We start from the raw sequence: 25,129 nt of genomic DNA, 5'->3' as shown, positions 1-25,129 counted from the left end.
AAATAAAGGGAGATCGGAAAACTGAAACTGTTGGAGAAGAAGAGAGATTCGTGAAGGAAGAGAAACAGGAATTATGGAACTCAGCTAGCAGTAGCAGCAAAGATACTTCGGCAAGGGAAGAGTAACGTGAGGGGAGAGGAAAAATGTGAGGAGATGGATAGGGTGGTCAGTTGGTTTTTTTTGTAAAAAAAAAAAAAAAAAAAAAAAAAAAAAAGAAGATGGGAACTTACTGAGGTAATAAAGTATAAAAGCTTTGAAAGTGATCCAGTGAAGTGAATTTCGGAAAGGAGAAAATAACTAGGGGAGAGAATGTTTTGGAGGCAGAGGGTGCTGAGAAGAATGGAGGTCTTGGAACACTGCAGCATTGTAGAAAATGGGAAACTTTGCACACAGAGGAGGTCAGTGCAAGAGAGGCTGGAAATCTGGTAAACGTTTGAGAACATATCTACAGCGAACAAAGGGGAGTGAAAGCGGTCAAGGTAAGTTGCTTGTTTTTTAAGGTATGGAGTGAAAGTAACAGCCGATATGGGTATTTGTCTTTTCTGGTGATACAAGAAGGACTAAGTGGCCTTCTTGTTGGAGAAGGGAGCAAAACATTAGTTTTTGCTCATGACATAATGTTTTGGGCAAGCTTTTAGACCAGCAAGAAATGAATGAGTATTTTGTGATATTGTGGTACACCTATGTGGGGAGGGTGGAACACAGTGGTCTAGAACTATTCAAACCTTGCTGCTCAGAGCACTGCTCTGAGCAGTATTTTTTACTATCGCATGTAAATTAGCCTTGAATATTTATAACAGAGTTCTCATTAGATTTTAAAGAACTATACAGTAAATATAGTGTACTTAGTGTATATATAAGGTAGAGTTGTCTGGCCTACTTTGGCTGTTAGCAGTAAGAGGAATGAAGCCGCATTTCTGTTCTGTGTGGCTTCTGTTGTGATGGAGGACCTGTTCCCCAGCTAGGGCTCCTGAGCGGTTCTGTGAATGAAATACAGTAACACAACGTTTGATGCAGTTGTTAGGTCCTCTATAGATGACATCTGAGGTGTATTTGCTTCCAAAAAGGATGACCATGGTGTTTCTACAGAAGCCTGACTCTTTTTATTTAGAAATTATTAACTTTTGCTTTTTGAAAACAAATTCTTTCTCAAGTAAGTACCTGGAGAGGATACCTGTTGTCTTCACTGGAGAGGTTTTATAAATTATTGCTCTGGCTGTCTGTCTTTCTAAAAATAAAAAGCTGCTTCTGCTGCAGTTGCCAGAAAAGGGCATATAATACAAACCAAAAGCAACAATCTTGTAAATGCCTTCCCCCCCCCCCCGACTTCCCCAATAGGCACATTATTCCCAAAAAGTGTCTTATTTATTCAAAGGCTAAATATTAACTTGAATTCCAGATGCCTAGCTGTGGGTTTACTGATTTAAAAGGAGGGTTGAATCTCAATAAGGGCAAAAGTTTAATATTTGGAATTTTTTTTTTTTCAAACTTCAATGAAGCTTTTCAAGCAGTTTTAGAAAAACTAAGAAATCCGTAGTGTTTGGGTTGGGTTTTTTTGATAAACATTTAGGTAATGAGCTATGTCTCAATTCCCAGAACCACCCAATAATAGGAGCTGTTGGCAGGAGCAGGAGGGATGCTGGTAATTCTAGAGTTTGGAGAAGCAAAAGAAAATTTTGGAAAATGTTATTAAAATGTGCATAGAAGTTAATACATAAGTAATAAACCAACTCAAAATCCAAAACCTCACGATTTTAGAAGCAAATCTTGTGATCTGGGTCTGATTTTGGATTGGAGGCTTTGAGGTGGGTGATGCTGCAGGAGCTCCCTCTAGTGCCACCATTCGTGCTGCGTTTGTACAAGCGTACGTCCTGCATGCAGAAACGAAAATCTGGGGGTGCGTACTGCATACTAATTGGATTGCTGCCATAGTGATGCAGTACTTGAGACCATCATTCTTCCTTTCAAGTAAGCCAAAGAGAGGAAAAGACCAAGAAGCAGCTGACCACAATACTTCTGTTAAGCATCAAATGACCAGTTGATTTAGCTGGCCACTAAAAGACATATGTAAACTCTTTAGTTTCTAATCACAATAGTAACAGCCCAAATTTGATGGGCAGGATGGTGAGTGAGAATATGGGGAACGCCTTATTTTCCCACTTTGCGGACTGAAGGTTGTACATTCACTTAAGCTGGTCCTTCTGTCCTGCAACAGCTTGCTGTCAGTGTTTACATCCTAGGAAGAGCTCTTACCTACAGCAAGGGTTCAGAAGTCACTGAGCTCACTTCTACAAAGGATATTTCTTAAGACCATTGCAAAGATCAAAAGCAACTTATCTGTTGTGTTGCTATGATTCCTGGTAAATAATTTGGTGTCTTGAAGCTCGGGCAGATGGCCGCTGTAGGAAGCAATCTCTTGTTTAAATGTCGAAGATGCTGAGCCTGTTGAAACGGCTCTCTGCTTAAGTTCTAGTTCTTCATGCCTTCCTCCGCTGGAGGTAGGACAGGTTTCGTAAATGACATCCCGCACCACTTTTATTGTGAAATTTTCTTACCTAAGCAGTAGATAAATGTTATGGTAGACTATTGTGTACATCTTGAGCTCTTTCAGAACATCCCAGAGGATGTCTTTGAGGAAGAAGTTCCAGAAGTAAATGATTAATACAGGTTTCACTGTCCTTGCACCAGCAAAATAGCTATTGTCTAAGCATGTGTGTAAGAGATGGGGGAATATGCTCAGAAATGCTGCCTTGGAAAGCTGAGTGGTCATGTCCATAAAGTCATTTTTTTACAGAAAGATACCACTGAGCCAGGTTCAGTCTCTGAGGCTCAGGCCTACGGCAAAGGCCATTCACTAACAATCCTCGGGAATCCTCCATACTGCACTGTTTCGTGGGCCAGACATGACAGCTCTGTTGAAAAATGAGGTGTTAATTAGCACCAGTTAGGCCAAAGCCCATATTCCTCCTGGTCTGCAGTCACGCCCCTACAAGAGGCCAACTCTAAAAGCCCCAGCTGAAGTACTGGGAATTGACACAGAAGGCATGGGTGAGGTCATCTGCCCTGCCTAAATAGAGATTGATTTAGTCTTTGAAACGTGGGGTTAAATCAATTTTAAGCTATTTTCACGAATTACAACATGGCCAAATGCCTTTATCTGTGTAAGTATCCAGTTTGTCTTGTCAGTGACATTCTCTACTGTTGAGTCTGAGTTATTTTTTAGGGTAATAGAGATTTATTTTCCTTAGTTTTAAATGTTCCTTTTATTATTTGCAATTGCTTTGTTCTTTTGATGAAAAGCTACCATCTATCTTCTCAGAGCCTTGTAAGAACTTTCTGTCAACATTCTCCTCTAGATTAATTTCCCTTCACTGGTAGAGCAAACTGAAGTCCAAAAAACAACTACTGCTACTGAAACTACTAAAAACCCCCAAGGTCTTTTCATAGGAAGAACAGGCATATGCTACTCTTAAAGCAAGCTCCTTTTTTTCTGATTGTGACTCACCATATTACCATGCTTCCCTTTTTTTTTTTTTTTTTTGTGGGAGGAGAGCTGTACACTAGTATAATCCATGGAATTTGACAGAGTCAGAACTGATGGCTACTAATTTCTAGGAAAGTCTCACTTAAGTGAAAACCCACTAAATAGAGTTTGTTAGTGGGCTTTGTTACTAACTGGAAAACAAATCCCAGGGGATCTGCAGCTGTTCTCAAACAGCACTGTGGATCTTCTTCCGTTCTGTGGGATGACTCAATGCTCAGACCCCATTTCTAAAATTTTCTCCTTCCTAACCTGCCCTTAGCCCCATGCAATCTGACCGCCCATAGCTACTATTTTTAGTCCTGGCAAGCAGGGAAAGAAGGATAGCCGAGAGGGAGGAAGACAGGGTTGTGGGGATCAGGAGCAAGGCTCTCTTCATTAGCTGGGCACTGCTTTTGCCCAGCCAGCGAGGCAAGCCAAAGGCAAGTCCCTGGTATCTTTCTAGCTGCTTTATCCCCAGTAGCCTCAGAGCCCTCACCTCAGCTCCCTAATTCCTGTCTCCTAGAGAGCTCGAGGATTCTTCCCCTGCCTTTAGCAACTTCTCAAATGTGGCTGGTGAAGCTTGTGCCAAAAAGATTAAGAGTTGCTGTTGTGAATTTCCAGCATCAGTGGACAGTGCTGCACCCCAGCCCTTCCCAGGATCCTGCTGCTCTGATGACAAATACAAGTGAACCTCCAGTTCTGTAACTGTTGGGGGAATTCATGTGTACACCTCAGGTGCGCTCATCTCCATGCTCTATTGTTTTCCTCTCTCATATGATACCCTGATGTGCCCTCTGAGTCCAGCATAAATGCACCTTTACCTCAGTGTGTATTGACCGTCTCACTTGACTGAGCAGGTGCAGCTATGGCGATGTCACGGCCCTGTGACGAAGAATTCTGGCCCCACTCTGCACCTTTGAAACTGACTATCATAGACCCAAGTCTTCTAGTAATTACTTGGTTATTTGTTTCTAACTGAATACAGCTGCTTCATGCTCTGTAATTAGTAATTAATTGTTAATTGGCCTTTTTGTTCTCCAGTTCTCATTTGTTTCCAGGGATAGATACACCACTGAGCAAGATTCACCAGTACTGAGACTCTGATGTTCCTTATCTATTTTCTATATAACATTTCTCGCATACCTAATCTTCATTTTTGTATTGGATCATCATGCATAGCTGAAGAAATTTGATTAAAACCAACACATGTTAAAAATGAACCTGTAATTGTTAAATCATCTAAAGGAATAACAGTTAATATAACACACTTTTATGGTGAGTTGAACGTCACACCTTCCAAGTTGCTAGACTGGATTTCTATTCATCAGAGTGCGATGACCATTTGGTTGTAGGTGCAAGATGAATTGGTGCTCTCACTTCAATTCTTCCTGACTTAACATTGTCATGGTTGTCAGTAGCTAGCTCTGAGGGCATGGGATGCTGATGCAGCACTTTGTACGTGGAAAAACATGTCTGGGACTGCTATCTGTCTCATTTCATGAGCATTTCAAAGAGAACGTGGTGTGCTCTAAAACAACTTGTGGCTACTTAACGCAGGATTATAAAGAGCAAGGAAGGTTTCTGTAAATCTTTAAGTCAATATGGCTTTTGAAATAAAGTTAGGTGTTGTGACAAAACCATTTGGCCTGGATGTGGGTTGTACTACAGAAGCTTTGCAAGCTCAAGGATGTAAAATACAAGACGCACTTCAAAATTCTCTCTAATTTTTCTCAAGTAATTTTTTTTCTTCAAAAAATTAATTGCTGTGTGTATCCGCTATCGTTGCACATAAGGGTTGTGCCATGAGTGCATTGAAGAGTGTGGCCCTCCCCATAGCAGGAGCTATGGCTGTCCCAGTGCAGGGAGACTTTAAACACAGCCAGAGCTACAGTTGCTGCCTCCATCAACACCCCTCACCACGGCAGGAGCAACTCCCAGCCCCTCAGTCCTTCACAACCGTGACGTGCGTGCCCGCTCTGGCAGCTCGCCGGGCGCGTGGGTGTCACCGACGGTGGTGGTTGCGCAGTTCCCCGCACCACACTGAAAATCCATGTGATTACTCAGTAATTCAGCTTCATTCACGCCACATGAATTTCACATCACTGTGGTGAATAGATTTGATTGCAATCTGGAGGCTCTAAATTTGGTCTGTTAGATGCTCTTAGAGAGGAGAGCTGGGCAAGAGATACAGAAATGAGAAACTGAATGAGCATCATTTAATTTGAGAAATTATTTCTCTCGTCCCTCTTCTCACGATCTCTTTTGCCTTGCTTCGCTGACTATCAAGCAGTTTGGTGTAGGGACTAAGATGATGTAAGACAGTGAGGCCATGATGCCGGGGTAGCTGGACCCCTGGCCCTGTGGACTGTTGGCGGCGGGCAGAGAGCAGACGTGAGGTGCAGGAGAAGAAAGGTCTCCGCTTCCCACGTACACGGTTTGTTCCCTGGAAAGCAGACAGAGAGCAGCTGTAGGAGAGCAAGGTGGGGATAAATGAAAAGCTGAATTAGACCCAAGGAAGGAGAAAATACTCAATGCAGCAGTGATTTTTGGTTCACTGAAAGATAGTCTGAAAACAGAGGGATGCTGTAGAAAAGACCGTTAGGTGTAGTCCTGAGCTGCAGGAAAAGACTCCAATGCCACCTGCGCGCAATAGGGCAGGGGGTATCCCGCATTAAAAGCTGATTGTCAGATTAATACAGCCTCCTGTGTGGCTGCGTAATGGCCGTATGACACTGCTATAAGGAAGTATTTTCAAGTTGCAGAGCTATGCAGGAAAATAAACTGTACTGTGCTACACATCTAGAAGAGAAAAAGGCTTTTTTCCTTTCCACGAAAAGGTAACTGGCATCTCAGTGAAACTGCAAGTCGAAAAACATGGGAAATCCACTGTAATGTATTACTGAAGAAAGAGTAGATGGGAGAGTGAGGCTGGGAATGTCTTCTGTCTGGCACCAGAGCCCCAAATTTGTGCCCACCAGGGTTTTGAAGCGTATTGCTAAGTTTGCTGGCAACGGGAGAGCAAGCAGGGGATGTTCAGGCAACATGTAGCGCTCTAAGTCGAACGTTGCCCTCTTCTTCTGACAGGGCTCTGGGATCACCTGAACTGGTAATGTAAGTGGTGATGATGTTAATATTTGGCTTTTGTACAGCTTTGCTTTAAAATGCTCTTAGATCTAGTTTACAAAGAGAGACACCAACATCAGAACTCCCCTTTAACAGATGGAGAAATTGGGCATGAGGGAGGAAACAAATTGCTTATCAACCCCTAGCAGCCTAGTAATAAAAGCCAGGATTCAGATCCCTTAACACTTCTGAGGTGAGTCCCCTTCCACCAGCCCGTATCACACCTTTCAAAAATAGGAGGTGACCCAAAATCCTTAGTGATGCTCCTCCATCCTGGCAACCTCAAATTCTCTCTTGAGGCAAGGGAGTGAGTGAGTGCGTGTCTTGGCACAGCACAGTCGCTGCACAGATGTGCTGCCTGGTGATCTGTGTGATAACAAAACTGAGCACTCCTAGGGCTCTTTCTCAATACAGTAAATGTAAAAAGGCTGGTACAAAAATGTAATTACTTGTGATTGATATGGGAATAACAGTTCTGAATGTGGTTGGTTTGTGCAGATATGACTTGAGCTCTTTATTTACCTTAGATCTTACAATAAAGACCGTAAAATGTATCTTCGAGTTATACTAATTAGTCCATTGGTGATTTAGCTGTATCCTGACAGAAGCGGAGCTGCAGCAGGATCGGCATCTGCCAGTTGGTCCCTGGGTTGCTATGGTAACTGCCTAGGATGGGGGGCACTTAAGAAAAATGCAATTTCTGGGCTAAATTCTGGGCTAGAGGGTGGCAGATGGATGGGATTCAGCTGCCTCAGGGGGTGGTACCCCACAGCCAGCAAGCTGCACGGGAGGCACGCAGACACGCGGATGCAGAAATCTCCCCGGGCGGCCAAGTTGGCACGTGGGAGGTTCTGCACCTGGGAAGCAGGGAGGATATCCAGTCGGAAGCAAAATTTAATTTAAAGCATTAATTTGTTCCCAAATTTGTTCACTGAGCCTGGTATGTTTCATCTGAAACGTGCAGGGTTCGATGAACAACCACGTCATCCAAGCCTGCCCGAAAGCCTCGTGGATTGTCCCAAGCCCGGGACTCGGTGCTCCCACAGCCCTTTCTGGGGAGCAGCCAGCTGAGACGGGGAAGGCTTCCCATTTCGCTGGGAAGTTAATCTCTTTGGCTGCCTTAAATACACCCAGAGCCAAGGACTTGGGATCCCAGGCAGCTGCGAGCTGGAATCGATGTTGTCAGAGTCACCAAACCCCTCTCAGAACACAGGCAACGGATTTCATTACAGAAATGTTTCCAAAACGAAATGTCCTTAGAATTTTCTGTTCGCAAAACAACTTGCAATGAAAAAAGGAAAGAAGAAACATCTTGTTCCAACATGGCCCAAGACCACGTTTCAACAAGAACATGTCTTATGAGCGAGAGCGTGTGCTTTGTCAGCCAGCTGTATGGAGTACACAGAACCTGAGCACGGGGCAGGCTCCCATATCTAAGGGCAGAAATCAGGAAAAAAAACCCCAACCAAACAAAACAAACCGAAAAATAACCAGCACCATAGGTATAAAAAAACTCAACTTAGTTTTAGACAACTACTGCTTTGGGGGTTTTTTTGAATCACATTTATTGTTGTTCCTTTATACAGTGTGCAGTGTTAAGTCCATTATAACAAATGTGTTGTTATATGAAATTAATTTTCCAAGATCATTTCCAGAAACATGATATGCCTCAGTATCTGCAATCTACAGACAATTTCTGTATGCCGCCTGTTCCCTGCACTGCTCAGCTATGCTGTTCCTTTCCACTTGCAGCATTTCTTAAATTGTTACTGGTATCTCAGGTTAGGTTCTTAGGGGTGCATCAGAGCACCACTTCTGATAACGGATTTATCATCATTCAAAGGTAAAGAATTCATATTTATTAAACAGACCCGAATATACTCCCTATAAACTAACTAGATTATGAACAACGCACTCTATGCTTTCAAAAATGTAAATAAATTTTAGGTTGAGCAAGCAAATATTTTTTGCAGACAGGTTTTTTTCAATTCTTACTCATATTTTCATTTTCTGAGGAAGAAGAGGAGGTGAAACCTTCTCTTCTCCCACGCCTTCATTTTTTCAAAGAAATTCTACATTCCTAATTACAACAGAGCAAAGGAAAAATGAAAGTCTATTTCAAGAGATGATTCTTCCTGTAAATAGTGCCTGGGCACTTCTGCCTAATCTCATTGCATTTGGGCTGTCAGATGAGCAAGATAAATAACTCTTCCTATAACCTCCGCTTTGTTGTTCTTTTTTTCTGTTGCAAATAATTGTCAGTTCTAGTCTTTGCCTGTGTGTCACTTAAAGACCTCCTAAATGACAAGGATACAGGAGCCTGGGTTTAGCTGGGGATAATTTTAGCCTCTCTCTTCCAACAAAAATTGCATGAGCTAAATCTGGATGCCATTTTCTTGCAGAACTAATAATATTTAGTTTATCTTTTGTTCTGTTTTCATTTTTCATTTGTTCATCACCCCCAGTTATTTATTTTACAGCATTTATTTAAGAGAGACCATCGGTGTGTAAATTTTTTTTTTAACCAAAGTAGCTAACTATTCTGCCAAGGAACATGATAAATGTTAGCAATTTCTAATGCATTTGCCTGGCTTTACAAGAGTATTTTTTAAAAAAAATCAGCTTCGCTTGCTGAAAAATGCAGACTATGAAGTGAATTGGCTTTTCAGGAAAAACAAAATATCTTTTTTGTTTACTCAGAAAAACAGCATAGTGAGCTTCTTTTTCCCAATTTTCTAATTGTACTTAAAGCTCAGTGAACCTACCTGAAACCCTGCACACATGTCATCCTTTTGGTTGAATTCACTGTTATCTACTGCATTTCCTGACTTTTAGTCCTAATCGTAAGAGTCATCCTAGGCTCTGGGTCCAACACCAGCCCTGAGGCCACTGAAAATGCATTTCTGGTCTAATGATTTTAATGGTTTCCCAGAGACAGACTGTACCAATAAAATCTGTGTTGTTTTTTCCTTTCCTGATTGCAGGTGAGCTAGATCTCCTCGATCTGGTAAATGTAAGTGTAGCTCAAGAAACTAGACCAACGTCTAGGACTAGACCTAGTCTAGGACAGCAAAATGTCAGGATGATGCATTTTGAAACATCAAAATCAGTATCATTAGATATGCCATGCAAAAATGATACACTGGATGTTAAAATTGTGGTGGATGTGCAGAGATCCCAAACTTATTTTATGTAATAATTTGTCATTGTTATCATTAAACATCAACTGGAGAATCTAGGTGAGTTTTTCAGGTGGAAAAAGCAAGCCCTAACTCCCCAACTGGAAACAAGGATGATTTTTGTGATTTTTTCAGTATTAGAAACTGCCTTTCAGTTGACTCCTCTTCCTTATATTCTATATACAGTAAATGAATGAAGATTTGAATCGTATCAGCAGCTTCCACCAGCGGCCTCTGGATTTCCCAAGTTGTGCCTGAAATTTCTCGTCTATGAATTGGGTTTGCAAGAAAGCCAGCCCCAAAATGGCAGAGCCAGCAAGGTCCCTTTGCTAACAGACAAAGGGGAACCAACACAGGAGAGGGCTGGAAAGGGAAGAGTTCAAACCGGCCTTTCTTCCAAGTGAGTGAATAAAAATGACCCCATAACAGCTGCAGCACAGAGAGGCTTCCTCTGTTCTCCGCACAATTCAGCGTGCATGACTTTGTGGTCTGTCATCACGAACAACGCATGGTCCCATTATGGCAAAAAAATCATGGTAGTGGAGGTAGGTGTTGGGAAAGGGGAGCGTAGTCTTTCTTTCCCAGTTTCTGATGGGAGGAAGGACTTCGGCTCTGATAGCTCTCACAATGATATTGTGAAGCTTCAACCTTCAAATACTGTGCAGACGGAGTACTACCTACCTGGGAGAGACCCTCGCCCCGGCTCCCTCACCGCCCCTGGCTGAAGCTTTGCCTGGGCTAAGCTGGAGGGCATGGGTGGCTGCCGGGAGGGCTGCGATTTAGGCAGCTAGGTGGTACTTGGTGTGGGTGCCAGCTGCTAAAAGGTCAGAGTGTGCTTGTGGAGATCAAGCCCATGGTCTCTGTTGAGGCCCATTTTAAGCTATTTTTGACCCCCTGTTTATTTCCACTGCCTCTATTCTCAATATCATCCATTTGCAATTTCAGTATCATTTTGCTTGCAGGGCCTCAATGCAGAATCACTTCAGAAGTCCATGCCTTAAACCATGCAAGGCTGAGTATCTGTGGTGGGTTGACCCTGGCTGAGGGCCAGGTGCCCACCAGAGCCGCTCTATCACTCCCCTCTTTCATTAGACAGGGGAGAAAAGGTACAATGAAAGAAAACTTACGGATCGAGATAAGGACAGGGAGAGATCATTCTCTAATTATCATCGTGAGCAAAACAGACCGAACTTTGAGAGGGAATTCATCTTATTTATTACTAAGCAAAACAGAGTAGAGGAATGAGAAATAAAACCAAATCTTAAAAACACCTCCCCCCACCCCTCCCATCTTCCCGGGCTCAACTTCACTCCCGGCTTCAACCTCCGCCCCCCCCCAGCGGCACAGGGGGACGGGGAGTGGGGGTTACGGTCAGTTCCTCACGCGGTGTTTCTGCCGCTTCTTCATCCTCAGGGGGAGGACTCATTGTTCCCCCGCTCCAGCGTGGGGTCCCTCTCACGGGAGACAGTCCTTCACAGCCTTCTCCAACGTGAGTCTCCTCCATGGGGTGCAGACCTTCAGGAGCAGACTGCTCCAGCGTGGGTCCCCCACGGGGTCACAAGTCCTGTCAGCAAACCTGCTCTGGCGTGGGCTCCTCTCTCCACGGATCCACAGGTCCTGCCAGGAGCTTGCTCCAGCGCGGGCTTCCCACGGGGCCACAGCCTCCTTCAGGTGTCTCCACCTGCTCCGGCGTGGGGTCCTCCATGGGCTGCAGGTGGAATCTCTACACCCCCTCATCCTCCCTCCGTGGGCTGCAGGGGGACAGCCTGCTTCACCATGGTCTTCACCACGGGCTGCAGGGGAATCTTGCTCCGGCGCCTGGAGCACCTCCTGCCCCTCCTTCTGCACTGACCTTGGTGTCTGCAGATGTTCTTACATCTTCTCACTCCTCTCTCTGGCTGCAAAAGCGCTCTCTAACTGTTTTTCTCTTTCTTAAATATGTTATCACAGAGGCGCTGATTGGCTTGGCCTTGGCCAGCGGTGGGTCCGTCTTGGAGCCGGCTGGCATTGGCTCTGTCAGACACAGGGGAAGCTTCTAGCAGCTTCTCACAGAAGCCACCCCTGTAGCCCCCCCACTACCAAAACCTTGCCACGCAAAACCAACACAGTATGGTTTCCTATTTCCTTAATTTTTACTCTTGGAGTGGCAGGAGAGAGGTGACACGAAAAGGTGACTGTTGTAAAGACTCCACTCAGGCTTTCTGCTCCTCTATAAACATCTCAAATTAGAAACCCTGTACCGTTTAAATCCGGCATGTCCCCCCCTCTGCTTCTTGTTTGAAGCTGTTACCAGCTGATGGATGCACTGGGTTTAAAGACCGTGGCTTTGAGCTGCAAGGGACAGTGTTTGTAGGACACGTCCATTCGTTCTGGGCTCCATTTCATCTGTTTGTGTGGCACAACCTGAAAAGTCCAGGACAAACGTGCCAGTTTTATTCATTTATCAACAGCCTTACTTGAGGGATGAGTTCAGGGATTTTGTGTAGTTGAATCTGCAGATTAATTAATCTGTGTTGAGTGTGTAGTAATCGAATTCTAAGCCTTTTTTATAGATTAATGTTCAATCCTATAACCAAGATACATATTGGGGGGAGCTCTTAAAAGTCAGCAGTTGAAATAAGGAATCAGTATTTCCCAATGTTATATTGCAGTTTGCATACAATGAATAGCAAAGAATGCACCTGATTTCTTATTATATAACACAGAAGAAAAGAAAATACTTACTGTTTGTGTGAGATAAGGATTTTTGCTCTGTTTTACTTGAGAGATCATCAGCAGTATTTTTCTAGCCAGTGGGAAATTATACAGCTTGACATTTTTGCTAAACTGCCAGTTTTTAAAGGCACAGAATCGAAATCCTGCACCTACTCAAACTAAATTTGGATCAAAACCTGGGATCACATTTTTTTGTCATTTTTGTGAGTGTGCTGGTTTTGGCTGGGACAGAGTCAATTTTCTCCACAGTGGCTAGCATGGGGCTACGGTTTGGATTTGTGCTGGCACCAGTGCTGCTAACCCAGGGATGGTTTGGTTCCTGCTGAGCAGCGCTCACACAGAGCCAAGGCCTTTGCTGCTCCTCACACCACCCCACCAGCCAGTGGGCTGGGGGTGCACGAGGGGTTGGGAGGGGACACAGCCGGGACAGCTGACCCCAACTGACCACAGGGATATTCCATACCATGTGACGTCATGCTCAGCATATAAAGCTGGGGAAGAAGAAGGAAGCGGAGGGATGTTTGGAGTGATGGCATTTGCCTTCCCCAGTAACCATTACACATATGATGGAGCCCTGCTTTCCTGGAGATGGCTGAACACCTGCCTGCCCATGGGAAGTGGTGAATGAATTCCTTGTTTCGCTTTGCTTGTGTGCACAGCTTTTGCTTTCCCTATTAAACTGCCATTATCTCAACCCATGAGTTTTCTCACTTTTACCCTTCTGATTCTCTCCCCCATCCCACCAGGGCGGGAGGGCAGTGACCGAGCGGTTGTGTGGTGCTTAGTTGCTGGCTGGTATTAAACCACGACAGTAGGACTGTACAACTCTTCAGGCTACTAGAAGACATGCTATTCTCTTGGATAAAAAGAACATTTGCCATTATCCTCAGGGTATTCCAATGAAAGTAAAAGATAATCAGGTGGGTTTAGTTTGTTTTTTTTTTTTAAACCCTACATAACACTTTATCAGTCAAACAACCTTCTCTAACTTTTGAACTGTTCACACCATGACTGCACTTGAGAAACCATTACGATTGTGTGACCTGACTTGGGCAGTAGCATTTCACTAAAGCACTGAGAAATTAATTACTGCATCTGGTTTTAATTTTTTTTTCCCTGGGGAAAAAAATAATAATCTGTAACTTCTGTTTTATATACAATGATTTGCATATGCATAGTGATCTATCTTCAGACAAGACAAATTCCTAGATATGATTTTTCTCACGTACATCTACGTTTATGGAACCTCTTCTGCCTTTGCACCAAGCAAAGTTGAATTTTACTCTACAGGATTATACTTACCAGTCCATAGTTTTATTTGTAAAGACGCATAATTATGGTACTTGTCTACTAGGATGTACGTAATAACTGGATTCAGGGTTGTTTTCTCTCTTTTTCATGAAATAAGCATGGCTGGTTCTTTCTGCTATGAAAGCATGTGTGTGGTACTTCATGTCGGTGTATTTCTTCTGGTCTATTAAATATGGTCTACATAAAAATGTCACTGTTAAATGTCTATACTGCTGATCCGCATCAAGACATTCATGTGATACCTCTCAGCAGAGATATGTAGATGTCAGCTGAATTCCCAAAGCATTTTGGCTGTCAGACTCTTTCTGTTGTACCATCAACTTGGGGCCATGGGGGTAGCAGAGGCAGTGATAAGAGGCGCGCTGGAGTCCAAATTTAGTCTCCTAATGATTTTCTCCTGGGGGGGGAACCTGTGGAAAAAACGACGGATAGCTTAAGGTATTGTTTCACATTCCTTTCTTAACACTTTCTTCAGCCACTCCCAAGCAGAGTTGATACGTTTTCTTTCACAGGGTTAAATTCCAGTCAGAAAGCATTTCAGGCCAAATCTTTGGTATCCTTATTTCCCTTGGTGAACAGCAATGTTTCTTCTCATTTTCTTTTGCTCTCTTTTGCAGTAGCTGGAAGACAAGGCTTGCTGGGCGAAGAGCCTATTTCCAGGCCTGGTCTTCGATCAGACTCTCTGGAACCACCTCACTACTGCAATTTGAGGTAACTACTGTGGCATGAAAGATGATCAATGGAACAACAAAAAATCACTTGTATGTAACCGTTTGTGATACGTTTCCTTTTTTCATTCTATTTTCCCGTGTCTTGGAAGGTATTCTTGAAGATATCTTATTGTTTTCCTAACTGGTGTATCAGTTTAATAGATTTTAAGGCTTGAAGGTGCCAGGATGATCAGCTTGTCTGATCCTCCTGCCCCAGGTCATGGAATTTTTCAGCAGTTTTTAGCCATTGTATCTTGCATGCATTTTTCTCTCAGACATAGAGACAGTAAAGAATAAAGACTTCTCATAAAGAATGAAAAGTCATGTCTGTGTTGGAATACTCTCAGTGCAATATTTTAATAATTTTATTCTTCCAACACCTTACGAGATAGAGAAGTTGGTACTTTAAACCTGGATATAATATTCTGGTGATGATCTCCATGAATTGGCACTCCAATGCAATTACCTCCCTATTTCCAAGGAGTAAAGGATCAACTCTAGATTTTTATAGACAATTAGCTTTTAGAATTACTCTTTCATTACTTGGATTGTATAATGCATGTTTTCTTGGGACAGCTGTAATAAGATTTCAGAAGAAAATGGAATGAGACAATGCAATTATCACCCGTGATTACTCCTTTTGTTCTTGTCTTAGGCAATTCTTGGGGGTGGGAGGGCTTCTTATTTAGTGTTTCATAAATTGTCTCCTGTTGTAATGGTTTTAAGGCTAAATTTCATTATATGACTCAGTGGTGGAGACACCAGCAGAAAATAATTGTATTCCTAAAATGATGTATCAAACACAGAGGACAACTAATATAAAATGTAATGTGTGAGCAAAAAACTGGTACACAACGATAGCTAAAGAAATGCACGTGTTAAAAATAATAATTATGTATTGAATGGTGCAGATGAACATCAACTTTACAGCAGAAGAAAACCAAGATGAAGTACACATGTTGGATTTATAGATACGTATAATGCCTTTGCACACTATATATGCAACGAGTCTCTCTCATGAGACCCTTCAGTGTCTGCAGCACTTAAGGTATCAGCAACTGTACTCGCAGACATTAACAGTTTTACAAATGCTGCCAAAAAGCTGCAAAATGGAAACTGCCTGCGGTCACAGCTGGCCAGTGAGAAAAGGTTCCAGATCACGCCATGACTTTTCAAGCCAACACACTAATGCCAAAATCAGCAACAGAAGAATAGGGTTTTCTAAGCCTTTTCAACATCTCTGAGCCAGCTGGTCACCTCCCCATCTTTGCTTTCAGCAAAACAGGTCCCCAGAGTCAGCACACAGCTCTTTCGGTGCCGCTAATGTTTTCTCCAGGAAAAACATTCTCATGCTTAAAAAAATCCCAGTGGACTTTATTTATATTTTACAGAAGCATTTTAGCATAAAATTTGTATAATTGCTGGTCTCAGAATACTAAACTTTTAATATCACTTGTGTGGCTTTTTGTAGCTACTAATAAGTACTGTTTACTGGAGTCTTATGTGCCTCAGTCATTTTTCTCCCAATGACTGAAGCTAGCAAGAGCTCATAAACCACAGGAAAGTGGGCTTGGAGAACATTTAATAATCCAAATTACCTTATTCAATAATTATTAGTGGAGAAAACACATTTTCTTGTTAGAAACTTGCAAAGATACTGAAGGGCTTTGAATGAATCAGCAATAGAAGAAAATAAACCCAAGACAAAAAATCATATCCAGTTAAAATTACTTGGATCTATTAATTACTGAGAGGGCAAAAGCACTGTTAGGAAATTTTATCATTTTTTTAACAAATGCATTAAGCCAGCTTTTCCAAATTATGTTAGTTCTTCCAAACCAAACACTGGGAAAAGTGAGGTGGTTGTTTTGATTGTTTCGTTTTTTAATTTAAAGGGAAGAATTGATTCCCAGTGTCTCTGCCTAGAAGATGTGAAATGTGAAGAAATTTCACAAAGGTCATACCTATCCTCCTTTTACTCACTTTTTCTTGTTTAAGAGCAATGACAGATCACAGATCTATCACTTTCATAGTTTCTGGGACACAGATTGAAAAAGATGTGAGATTACGTTAGGATGGGAAAAAATGGACTGATGTTAACTTTCATTCTGCTGTTAACTGCCAGATAACTTGTTTGCATTCTCATTTGCAGTGCGCGGTAATTGGAGGAGACAACACTTCTCAATTTCCCCTACAAAGCGCTTACTGTGCAGTTCTATTGCTGCACAGCCTTAGGAGGATGGGACGTCCCTACGGGGGGATCTCAACTACATCTCAACTACGCTTCCAGGTTGTCTGCAGGCTTCAGGTAGCCGTACCCAGGGGCTGGGATTTTCAGGTGGCAAACTCAATCCTAAATCTATGTCTCTTTCAGCATCCAAATGAGTAAGGAAGCAAATGGAACCAGCAGCACCAGTACTGCTGAGTACCCTCAGCTTCGGCACTTAATCTTCCCCCTGTGAGAAGGGTGATCACTCAATAAAAATTTAGCAAATTTCAAACCCAATTCTGTTTTAACTCACATCCACAGAATCGCACCGCACATTTGATGTTTAACTTTGCACCAACCACTGGAGTGTTATGGCTGTTGTGGGGATAGTAGGTCTTTCATTTGTAGGCAAGTTTTCGGGGGTTAAATCTGTATCGCTGTTACCTGGGAGAAAGATGGGGCCTGAAAGTGGGAGCTGGGAAAGAGGGACGCAGGGTTGTGTCCTGTTTAGGAGAAGTGGTGAGTAAAGAAAGTCTGGACAAGGGGGAAAGGAGTGCACAAATGTTGTACCTCTGTGAGAGGGAAGCTGTGTGTTTAAGAATAAGGCAGAAGGAATGCAAATGTATTTTTAGTTGAAATTAGAGCCAACCTCTCTAAGTCTATGGCCAAATTATCTAGGCTCCTCTTACACAAGGCAACAGCTATCCTTGTGGTGACAAATGTGCCCGTGAACCAGTTAAAAAGCACAGTCATGTACTGTTGACTTGAAGCGTTGTACATGCAAGGGTTTTCTCCTGTTTTTACTATCTCCAGAAGATCCACAAGTCAAAACTTGCAAAGAAATAAATAGTAAAATAACATGTTATTTCTAGATTTCCCGAACTGAGGAGCTGTGCAGGAATATTCAGATTTCTGTGGGCTGGGAATGTCAGCTGAGAGCAGGGGAGCCGCTCAAATGTGACGCACGGGAGCTATTTAGAGCACTAAGAAGCTGATAGCTGCACAGCTAGCGGTAAAGAATTTGTGGTGTGGCTGTGGATGAAAATTACCGTGTGTGTGGAGCAGGCAGAATATTGCTAAGCTGATTACAAACAGAAATTTTGAGCCAGTTGCAATCCATTCAGAAGAAAGGCCACGCTGGTGCCTGAGGCGAGAGGTACTGAACCAGGCTAGGGCGTCAGCATGGACCGGTGGGTGGTTGTCTCTCCCCTCAGCAAGGGTGTCTCTAGTTTCCTTGAGTTGGCCTGTCTGCACAGGTTTTTTTCCTCTTATTCAACAGGTGCTTCTCAGTGCTATCAAAAGATGTTTAGAACAGAACTATGCTCTCCAGAAATTGAGAATAAATGAGATTACAGCGCTCTCTCTGGAAAGGGGATTGACAGCTGTCTAGTCCTAATGCAGCTGTCGTGAACAGAGCAAAGATAAAAGCCCAGCCTGCTGCATACAGAAATCACTAGCAAAGTGGGGTGCTTTTTGTTGGTGTGTTTTGGGTTTTGGTTGCTTTTTTTTTTTCCCACTCCTGTGAGATTAGTGGATGTATTGCTCCATAGGAGGTGGGGAGACAGCCTTGCTGGCCATGACTGCTTTTCTGACTCCAAATCAGAAGACTTTTTTAACCTTAATTTGCAGGAGCAAATGAGCCTGCTTCCTCTGGGCTGAGAAAGTCTGATCGATCTCTGGTCTACACTTGGACAGTGCGGTCTTCGTTCTCCTTGTGCTCCACTCAAGTGTCCCTCATTTCAGTTTGAGCTACTGACTTGACAGCAGTATTGGATTCCTGCTGTCTGCAGAAGTGCAGTGACAGAGCACCTCTTTATGAAAGGCCAAACATATCCCTATGGTTCAAAAAGTGCTCTGCTAGGACAAGGCAGTTAATTCAACAGTTAATGATGTTTACAGGCCTCCCAAGCCAAATGATTTCAGACTATATTCCACTCATAGGTTGATAGTGGAGGAAGCTAAGGCTAATTAGCAGGTATTTTGGTAGTCTGCTCACCTTCATTTTCTCTACATCCTACTAGGTAAGAGTATCCAGATGATGATGATAATAATACTACTACTTTTTAAAGCCTGCTCAAAGTGCTGGTTTGGCTGAAGAGCTCAATGTTAGGAACGGCTGCTCTTCTACCCTTACCGCAGGTTTGCAGCCAGACACCCACCTCCTTCGTGGAACAGTTAATGGCTTTAAATGCTGTTGGAAAATATGAGGAGCAATCTTTCTCAACTGGCCTAATTAGAAAAATAAGCAACAAGTCTACAACATTTGGTTATGAAATCTGTTGCCTGACTTGTTTGAGCTGCTTAAACTGAGGGGAAGGAGTGTAAAAGCTGAATTACCACTTGTATTTTAGCTATCACACCTGGATGTCAAAAGTAAAGATCTTTTAATCCAGTTTTGTGCGAGAAACAAATGAGAAGATCTTAAGCAAATGGCTGGAGGTACAAAGCTATCCAGGGCTGTGGAGATGAGCTAAAGAGAGATGAATTTGGCAGTTAGCAGCACAGAGCTGCCGGGCGAAGTTAGAGAGTGAGAGGTCTCCGGTGAGAAAACATAACAAGTAAAAGATAGGGGAAACACTGATGCTGGGTGAAAAACAAACAGAAAGTTGCAAAACTTGAGGTCTGTCAAGTCAGAGCAGTCTGTGAAGCAGACAGGATAAAAAAGAGAGCAATCATTGACAGCCAGGGAAGGAAATGTTCATGGAAGTGGCAGAACAATCAGGTAAAACAGCACCAGAAATGTCTCTCTTAACTTAGCAGTTCACTGTTGAAGTGTACTGGAGGAAAACCAGGAAGCGAACTGTCAGGGAAGACAAGGTCCCATGAACAGACAGCTTGCCCGAGACCTACGGAGACAGCTTGAGGAGATACGATCAATTTTGTTGTCATAGAGGCACCAGCTAATTTACTGAAAGTCAGAAAGTTAGAGTAGGAGGAAGGGCAATTTTTCCAAGATTAGAGAAGTACAGCACTTGTAAGCCAAGAAGATAAAGCAGTTGAAAATAATGGAGAGAACACTAGGACATGAGAAGCAAAGGAAATGAAGGGATGGTTTAAGAAGAGTGCAAAATGGATTACCTTTCGCCAAGGTATTGCAAAGACCAAGCTCTTAGCACAACTGACATCTTTGCAGAAAATTGAATCTCCTGAAAGCCGGGAGTAACACCTAGCAAATCACAAATTCCTAGAAAATAACTGTTTTACTGGGTTTCAAGAATAATTAGCAATACCTTAACGTATGGACGCCGGGATGGCCAGACTGTCAGAGGGATCTATTCCACTTCCCACCACCCCCCAACTCCCTTAAGATACTGGAGTCTCCATCTTCTCTTCACAACAAAGAAAAGCAAAAACCTGTGGTTTTTTCCTTGGGAGAAGAAATTCTGCACTGAAAAGCAAATTTTCTCTGCCTCCTTTTCACGGTGATGCTGCTGGGTAGGACCAGTCTCTAATTAATTAAGAGCTACCAAGATTAGTTTCAGGAGTTAAACATGCCTTAAAAAAGAACCACTGTCTCCATCAGAGCTTGTAGCAAGGATACACCCCAAAGTGAACATCTCATTCTGTGATACCCTCTAAATCTTTGTTACAGCTGTCCCTTTCATCAGCTTCTCTCTGATTGCTTCTTTCCCTTTTCTGTATGTGGCAGAAACTTTCTTTGTTTTAAGGTCTTGTGGGCATCCAGACTTACCAGTAGGTAACATGGACATCAAAAGTACATTTATATAGGGCCTTTACTCTTTAAAAAAACCCAAAGACACAGGGAAAACTGAAGCATTACCTTTAAGGTTCATTTGCCTCACTGTGGCTAAGGATAATGATACTAAGAGGATACAAGGTCTTAATTGCAGAAGTTTAAAAATCCTTTGATAGTCCAACAGAGAGGGGCAGAAGCAGAGATGCCAGACTTTCAGTTTCACCATTCTCCTTTTCCTCCCTAGCTTTTCCTTCTCAGAAAGGAACATCTTCGTCTCTAGAGTGATTGGTGCTTCTGTAACTACTGAGGGGTCGCTTTACTTCTGGAGCATCTCCCTTTGCAGTGTAAGTGTGCTGCTCCACAGCCCACACCTGCCTGGCCTGTGGGTCTTGTTCCTTCTCCCTGCCTGCCTGGGAGCTGCCCGCTCCTTGACTGCAGCCCAGGCTGTGACTGCAGAAATGAGGTAGGAGTGGAGAACGGCAATGCCTCCGCTGGCTTTTCAAAGGCTCAGAATGATTTGTCACTTGTGCAAATAAACATCTGACAGAAACATATGGCTAGGAATGAGCAATAGTCCCCTACGCTCACTCACATGGGAGCTGGCAGGGCTGTTCGATGTAATGTATGGAAGAAAGAAAGCAGGGGAAATACATTTCTTTAAAACTAGGGAATTAAAATGTTCTCAAAAGTGATCTGTGCAAAATAGCTGCCAGTTCCGTTTGTGTACGGTGTTTCTCTTAAATTCTGTCTCTCCTAGCCCCCCCACTGTCTAACTATTGCAGGAACCAAGCAGTCATGTACTCAACTTCTCACTGTGTTGTACCTTGCATTTGAGCTGGTGATCCTTGCCACACCTTTCTGTCGTGCTGGCTCATCACTACTGACCACCTGCTGTCCAGCTGCAGAGTATGCCTGTCATCCTCCTGTGAGTTTTGCCCAAACATCCAAAATTTTCTAAGCCTTGCCGGGTCAATTATGGTCTTTTTGTATAAATAGTAATGGTTTTCAGTGGGACTAGGAGAGAGGACTGCTGAGATTCAAGCAAGAGGTGAATGGCAGCTTTTTATCAGCAAGTCTTATCACAGGATTGTCCCAGAGACTCTTCCAAGGTTCTGAGGAGAAGACGCTGCTGGAGCAAGTGGCCTTGGGCAGCCCCAGCCCACAGGGAAAGACATGAGGATACAGGCAATATCCAGCACCAAAATTCCATTCCACATTGCTCCTCTCCTTCTCCCTGTTTTACCTTGGGTGCTAACAGGTTAGTTTATTTTTAGGCTAGTTTTCCTAAAAATGGAGAAAATCCATCTAAACTGAGACCTACAGGACAAGGAGAAAATGTCAGCTGGGAGTCATGGGAAAAGTCCTGGAGCTGGAGGCTAGAAGGAGCATCATTTGTGGCAGTGACTCTAAGCAGTCCTTTGGAGCAGTGGAGGGAGTGCCTCTTTACACCATCGCCTTTTAAAAATCTCTATTTATAAACTGGTGGAGGGAGGGAGGGACTGAAACTAGGTCCTCAAATCTGTTCTCCAGAGTGGTACTTCTCTGCCAATGCCCAGTCTGTACAGTGTAGATGGTAAATTAAGATCTGACGCTACAGACATGTGAAATGCGAGGGTACCAGGGGAGAATCACATAACCTCTTTACAACTGATTATTCAGCATGTAGCATCTTCTCCCTCCTGCTGCGAGTGATGTTGATCAGAGAGTTACTCAAAGTTGTTGTTTTTAAAATAACATGGTATTTCAGGGGTTTTGCACAACCTTGACTCCTGGATCAACCATGCCTGAAGTGATTGCCTTCAGAAGACTCTCCTCCCTGCCCAGTTGAGTCTGCTGATTCTCTCTCTCTACACCGTGCATACCTGGTATCAACTTGAGGTCTGAGCAACCACCATGTCAACACAGAGGAAGAAGACAAGAAATAAAAAATAATGCTGTCAAAAATAAGGCAAGAGCACAGTATAGCTTTTTAGGCTGTTTTATTTAATCTTCCTGATTCAGACCTTGAATTCCTGGGTGAACTTATTTAAGATTTCAAACTCCAGATCAATGTTCTGTACCAATTTTCTACAGCCTGTTCTTGGTATATGGTCTGTACTGACTTTTCATAAGGAAGATATCTGCCTGCCTATTGCATCTCATGTTTTCAACCTTGGGATGATAAATTTCTTTCTGGTTCCCCAGTAGAAGCCAAGACCACACTCTCTGTACCTTTAATCTGCCGAGGTAGCAACAATTCTTCCTCCCAAATACAGGTTTTTTGATGCCTTTCTCATTTCACAACAGTCCTATAACGCTTCATTTTGATTTCTGGAAAGTGAGCACAGAAGGGTGGAACTCCTGTACTATGCAGTGGTCCTCCCTGGAAATGCAGAAAACCTGTACTTTCTCAGTTCCAAACAGTGTGTGAAGTAATGAGTTTCAACACTGACAAAAGAAGAGGAACTCAGACCTGCAAGATCAGGTAAGATGGGCTAGGCTTACAAGGAAATGTAACATGCATCTGTACAACTAATTAAAAGCTACAATAACACAAAGTTTCCACTTAACCAAACTTAAATAATTATGGTATCAAATTCAAAATAGAGCGGGTCTTTTAACTCATTTGTAATCAGTGCTATTTCCACAGAGAAGCTATAAAAACCCCTAAGTTTTGACCCATGCTTCCACCTGCTTAAAATTGACCGGACCCGAGGACTTGCAGTGGAAGTTTACAGGCTGTTTTGGGGTGTTTGCATGACCTTGAGGTCTGAAGGATTCCAGAGAACTGTGTCCCAGAGTTCTCAATGCTCATTAGGTATGGTGTGCTATTAACTGGCAGGAAATCTCATGGAGTTGGCGGAGAAATTGTGTCTTGGTTTCAGGCCAGACTAAATTTAGGAAAAAATCTGAATGAAGCAGACTCCTCCATTTTTCAAGATAACAATCAGGAGAAGTTTAGCTTTCAGGAGACATTGTTCCTGATCATCCTTCACAGCTGAACAGATTTCCCTGGTAGAACACCACCACTTTATCTTTTTTTTTTTTAAAAAACCCTAGAGCTAAGTAATGTAAGAAAAATTGTTATTTTGATGAGTATTTAACAACTCATTTCATGGTGGAACTCCCTTCATATCAGATACTTCTGAGAATAGTCTCTTCTATCATCCCAATTCAGTCTCCAGAAAAGGCTTCTCCTTTTTGAAGAAAATTGTATTTTCGATTTTTGAATAAATGTAAAAGTGCCTTTCTGTAACTCTTTTTAATCTTGCTGGAGGTATGAAACAAGATATAAGCAGAAATGTAATTAATTTTACTCTAGATGCTAGATTTAAGCAGTCATGTTGTGAGTGTGTTGACTTCAGCTATGCGCGAAGGCTAACACATGAAGCGCGCGCGCGTTTGATGATGGCCTCCTCTTTCCCCTTCCCCTCACTACTGTTGGGTTCACCACTGTCCTCTACGCTGGGGAGATGGATGTAAGGTCTGCCCAGCAGTGACAGCAGCGTGGCTGACCTCCACACCGGGTGTTAAGGCAAGATAGCTGCGATCCCCTCCCTGCCCATCCCCTGCAGCCAGGCTGCTCTTGGACGTGGATTAGGAAGCAACTGCGTGAGTCGGGCTCCGGCAGAGTATTTTCTCTGGCAATGACAGAGAGGGGATGTCGCAGGAAGAGGGAAATCAGTTTCCCCTTTTCAGATTATTCTAACGAATGGCCAACAATTTCTGCATGGTCTCACTTCTGTGAGACGCTAAAGCTGGCCCAGAAGCCGCAGCAGCGAGGACGCAGTGACAGCCCAGCCGCAGCGGCGAGGAGCTCGTGGGCAGCTAGCTTCCATCGCTCCGCCTGTGCTGAGCTCTCTGCCCCAGCTGCCGGGCTGCTCCTGGTAACCGGCCTCACGGACAGCCTGCTCGCCAACCTCTGCCTTTTGGGGTCTGCGGCATCCAAGTAGCTTTAGGTTGTCAGTCTGCAAGCCAGCAGCAGATCTATTGATGAACGGACCGCAGGCTTCATGGGTCCGTAGGCAATGACATGGTGGAAATAACGTGCTGCAGGCAGCACTATGCTTAGCTCTGCATGTCAGCTTCAATTTCAGCTCTTTAATTTCCTGTGGCTGCAAATGATGGCGAAGGGCTGTGCTATCATTTAAAGCCTCTGCCTTATACTACGTGGCTTTTTGGAATGGAGATTGTAAATTTTTTTACATCCATCCTTAGGATCTTGATCTGCTGCTGTTCCTTGACTAAAGTCTTTAGAAACTCTCCTAGATTAAAAATACTGATTTTTATTAAGATTTTATATACATATACATATATTCAAGGAGCTTTGAGGACCTGAAGAAAATCACTTGCCTTTTTCTAATCCAAAATGGTGGGAGCCATTGTGTTTTATTTCTAAAATTCACTACTAAAGAAAAGAAACACAAATTGTGTTGGGCCTGTCATATTTGATCATACTGGGCACATGCATGTAGCTATTTAGATGAGGTATGTTTGCATTTGTTCTCCTTCTCCTTACTTTTTGCTAATCAATCCATCGGGTTACATAAAACAGAGAAAATGGAATTTTACATCTGTTGTGAAATGAAAGCCAGTGACCAAAACACTGGATGGCCGTTTTTGAGCATTTTAAAGTCTGTCTGTCCGTCCCCATCCGTGTCTCCCCACCCACCCCCACCGCCC

General features: G+C 43.2%; 1 long non-coding RNA gene across 6 annotated transcripts; it reads left to right on the top strand.

Annotated features, from left to right (window-relative positions):
• Positions 1-210: 210 nt before the first annotated feature.
• Positions 211-24,744, top strand: LOC142604099 (uncharacterized). 6 transcript variants are annotated; one of them, XR_012838000.1, is made up of 6 exons: positions 211-479; positions 10,012-10,225; positions 13,287-13,460; positions 14,469-14,612; positions 16,714-16,869; positions 21,250-24,744. It is a non-coding gene; the product is annotated as an uncharacterized LOC142604099 (long non-coding RNA). The 6 variants fall into 6 exon arrangements; XR_012838001.1 differs by having other exon boundaries at positions 16,714-21,392; positions 22,754-24,744; XR_012838003.1 differs by lacking the exon at positions 16,714-16,869 and having other exon boundaries at positions 14,469-14,562.
• The last annotated feature ends 385 nt before the right edge of the window (positions 24,745-25,129 follow it).

The sequence above is a fragment of the Balearica regulorum genome, chromosome 1 (assembly GCF_011004875.1).
Source record: "Balearica regulorum gibbericeps isolate bBalReg1 chromosome 1, bBalReg1.pri, whole genome shotgun sequence".
In the NCBI taxonomy this organism is placed as follows: Eukaryota; Metazoa; Chordata; class Aves; order Gruiformes; family Gruidae; genus Balearica; species Balearica regulorum.
The sequence above is the reverse complement of the archived record's forward strand: the minus strand, read 5'-3'. Positions and strand labels throughout refer to the sequence as shown.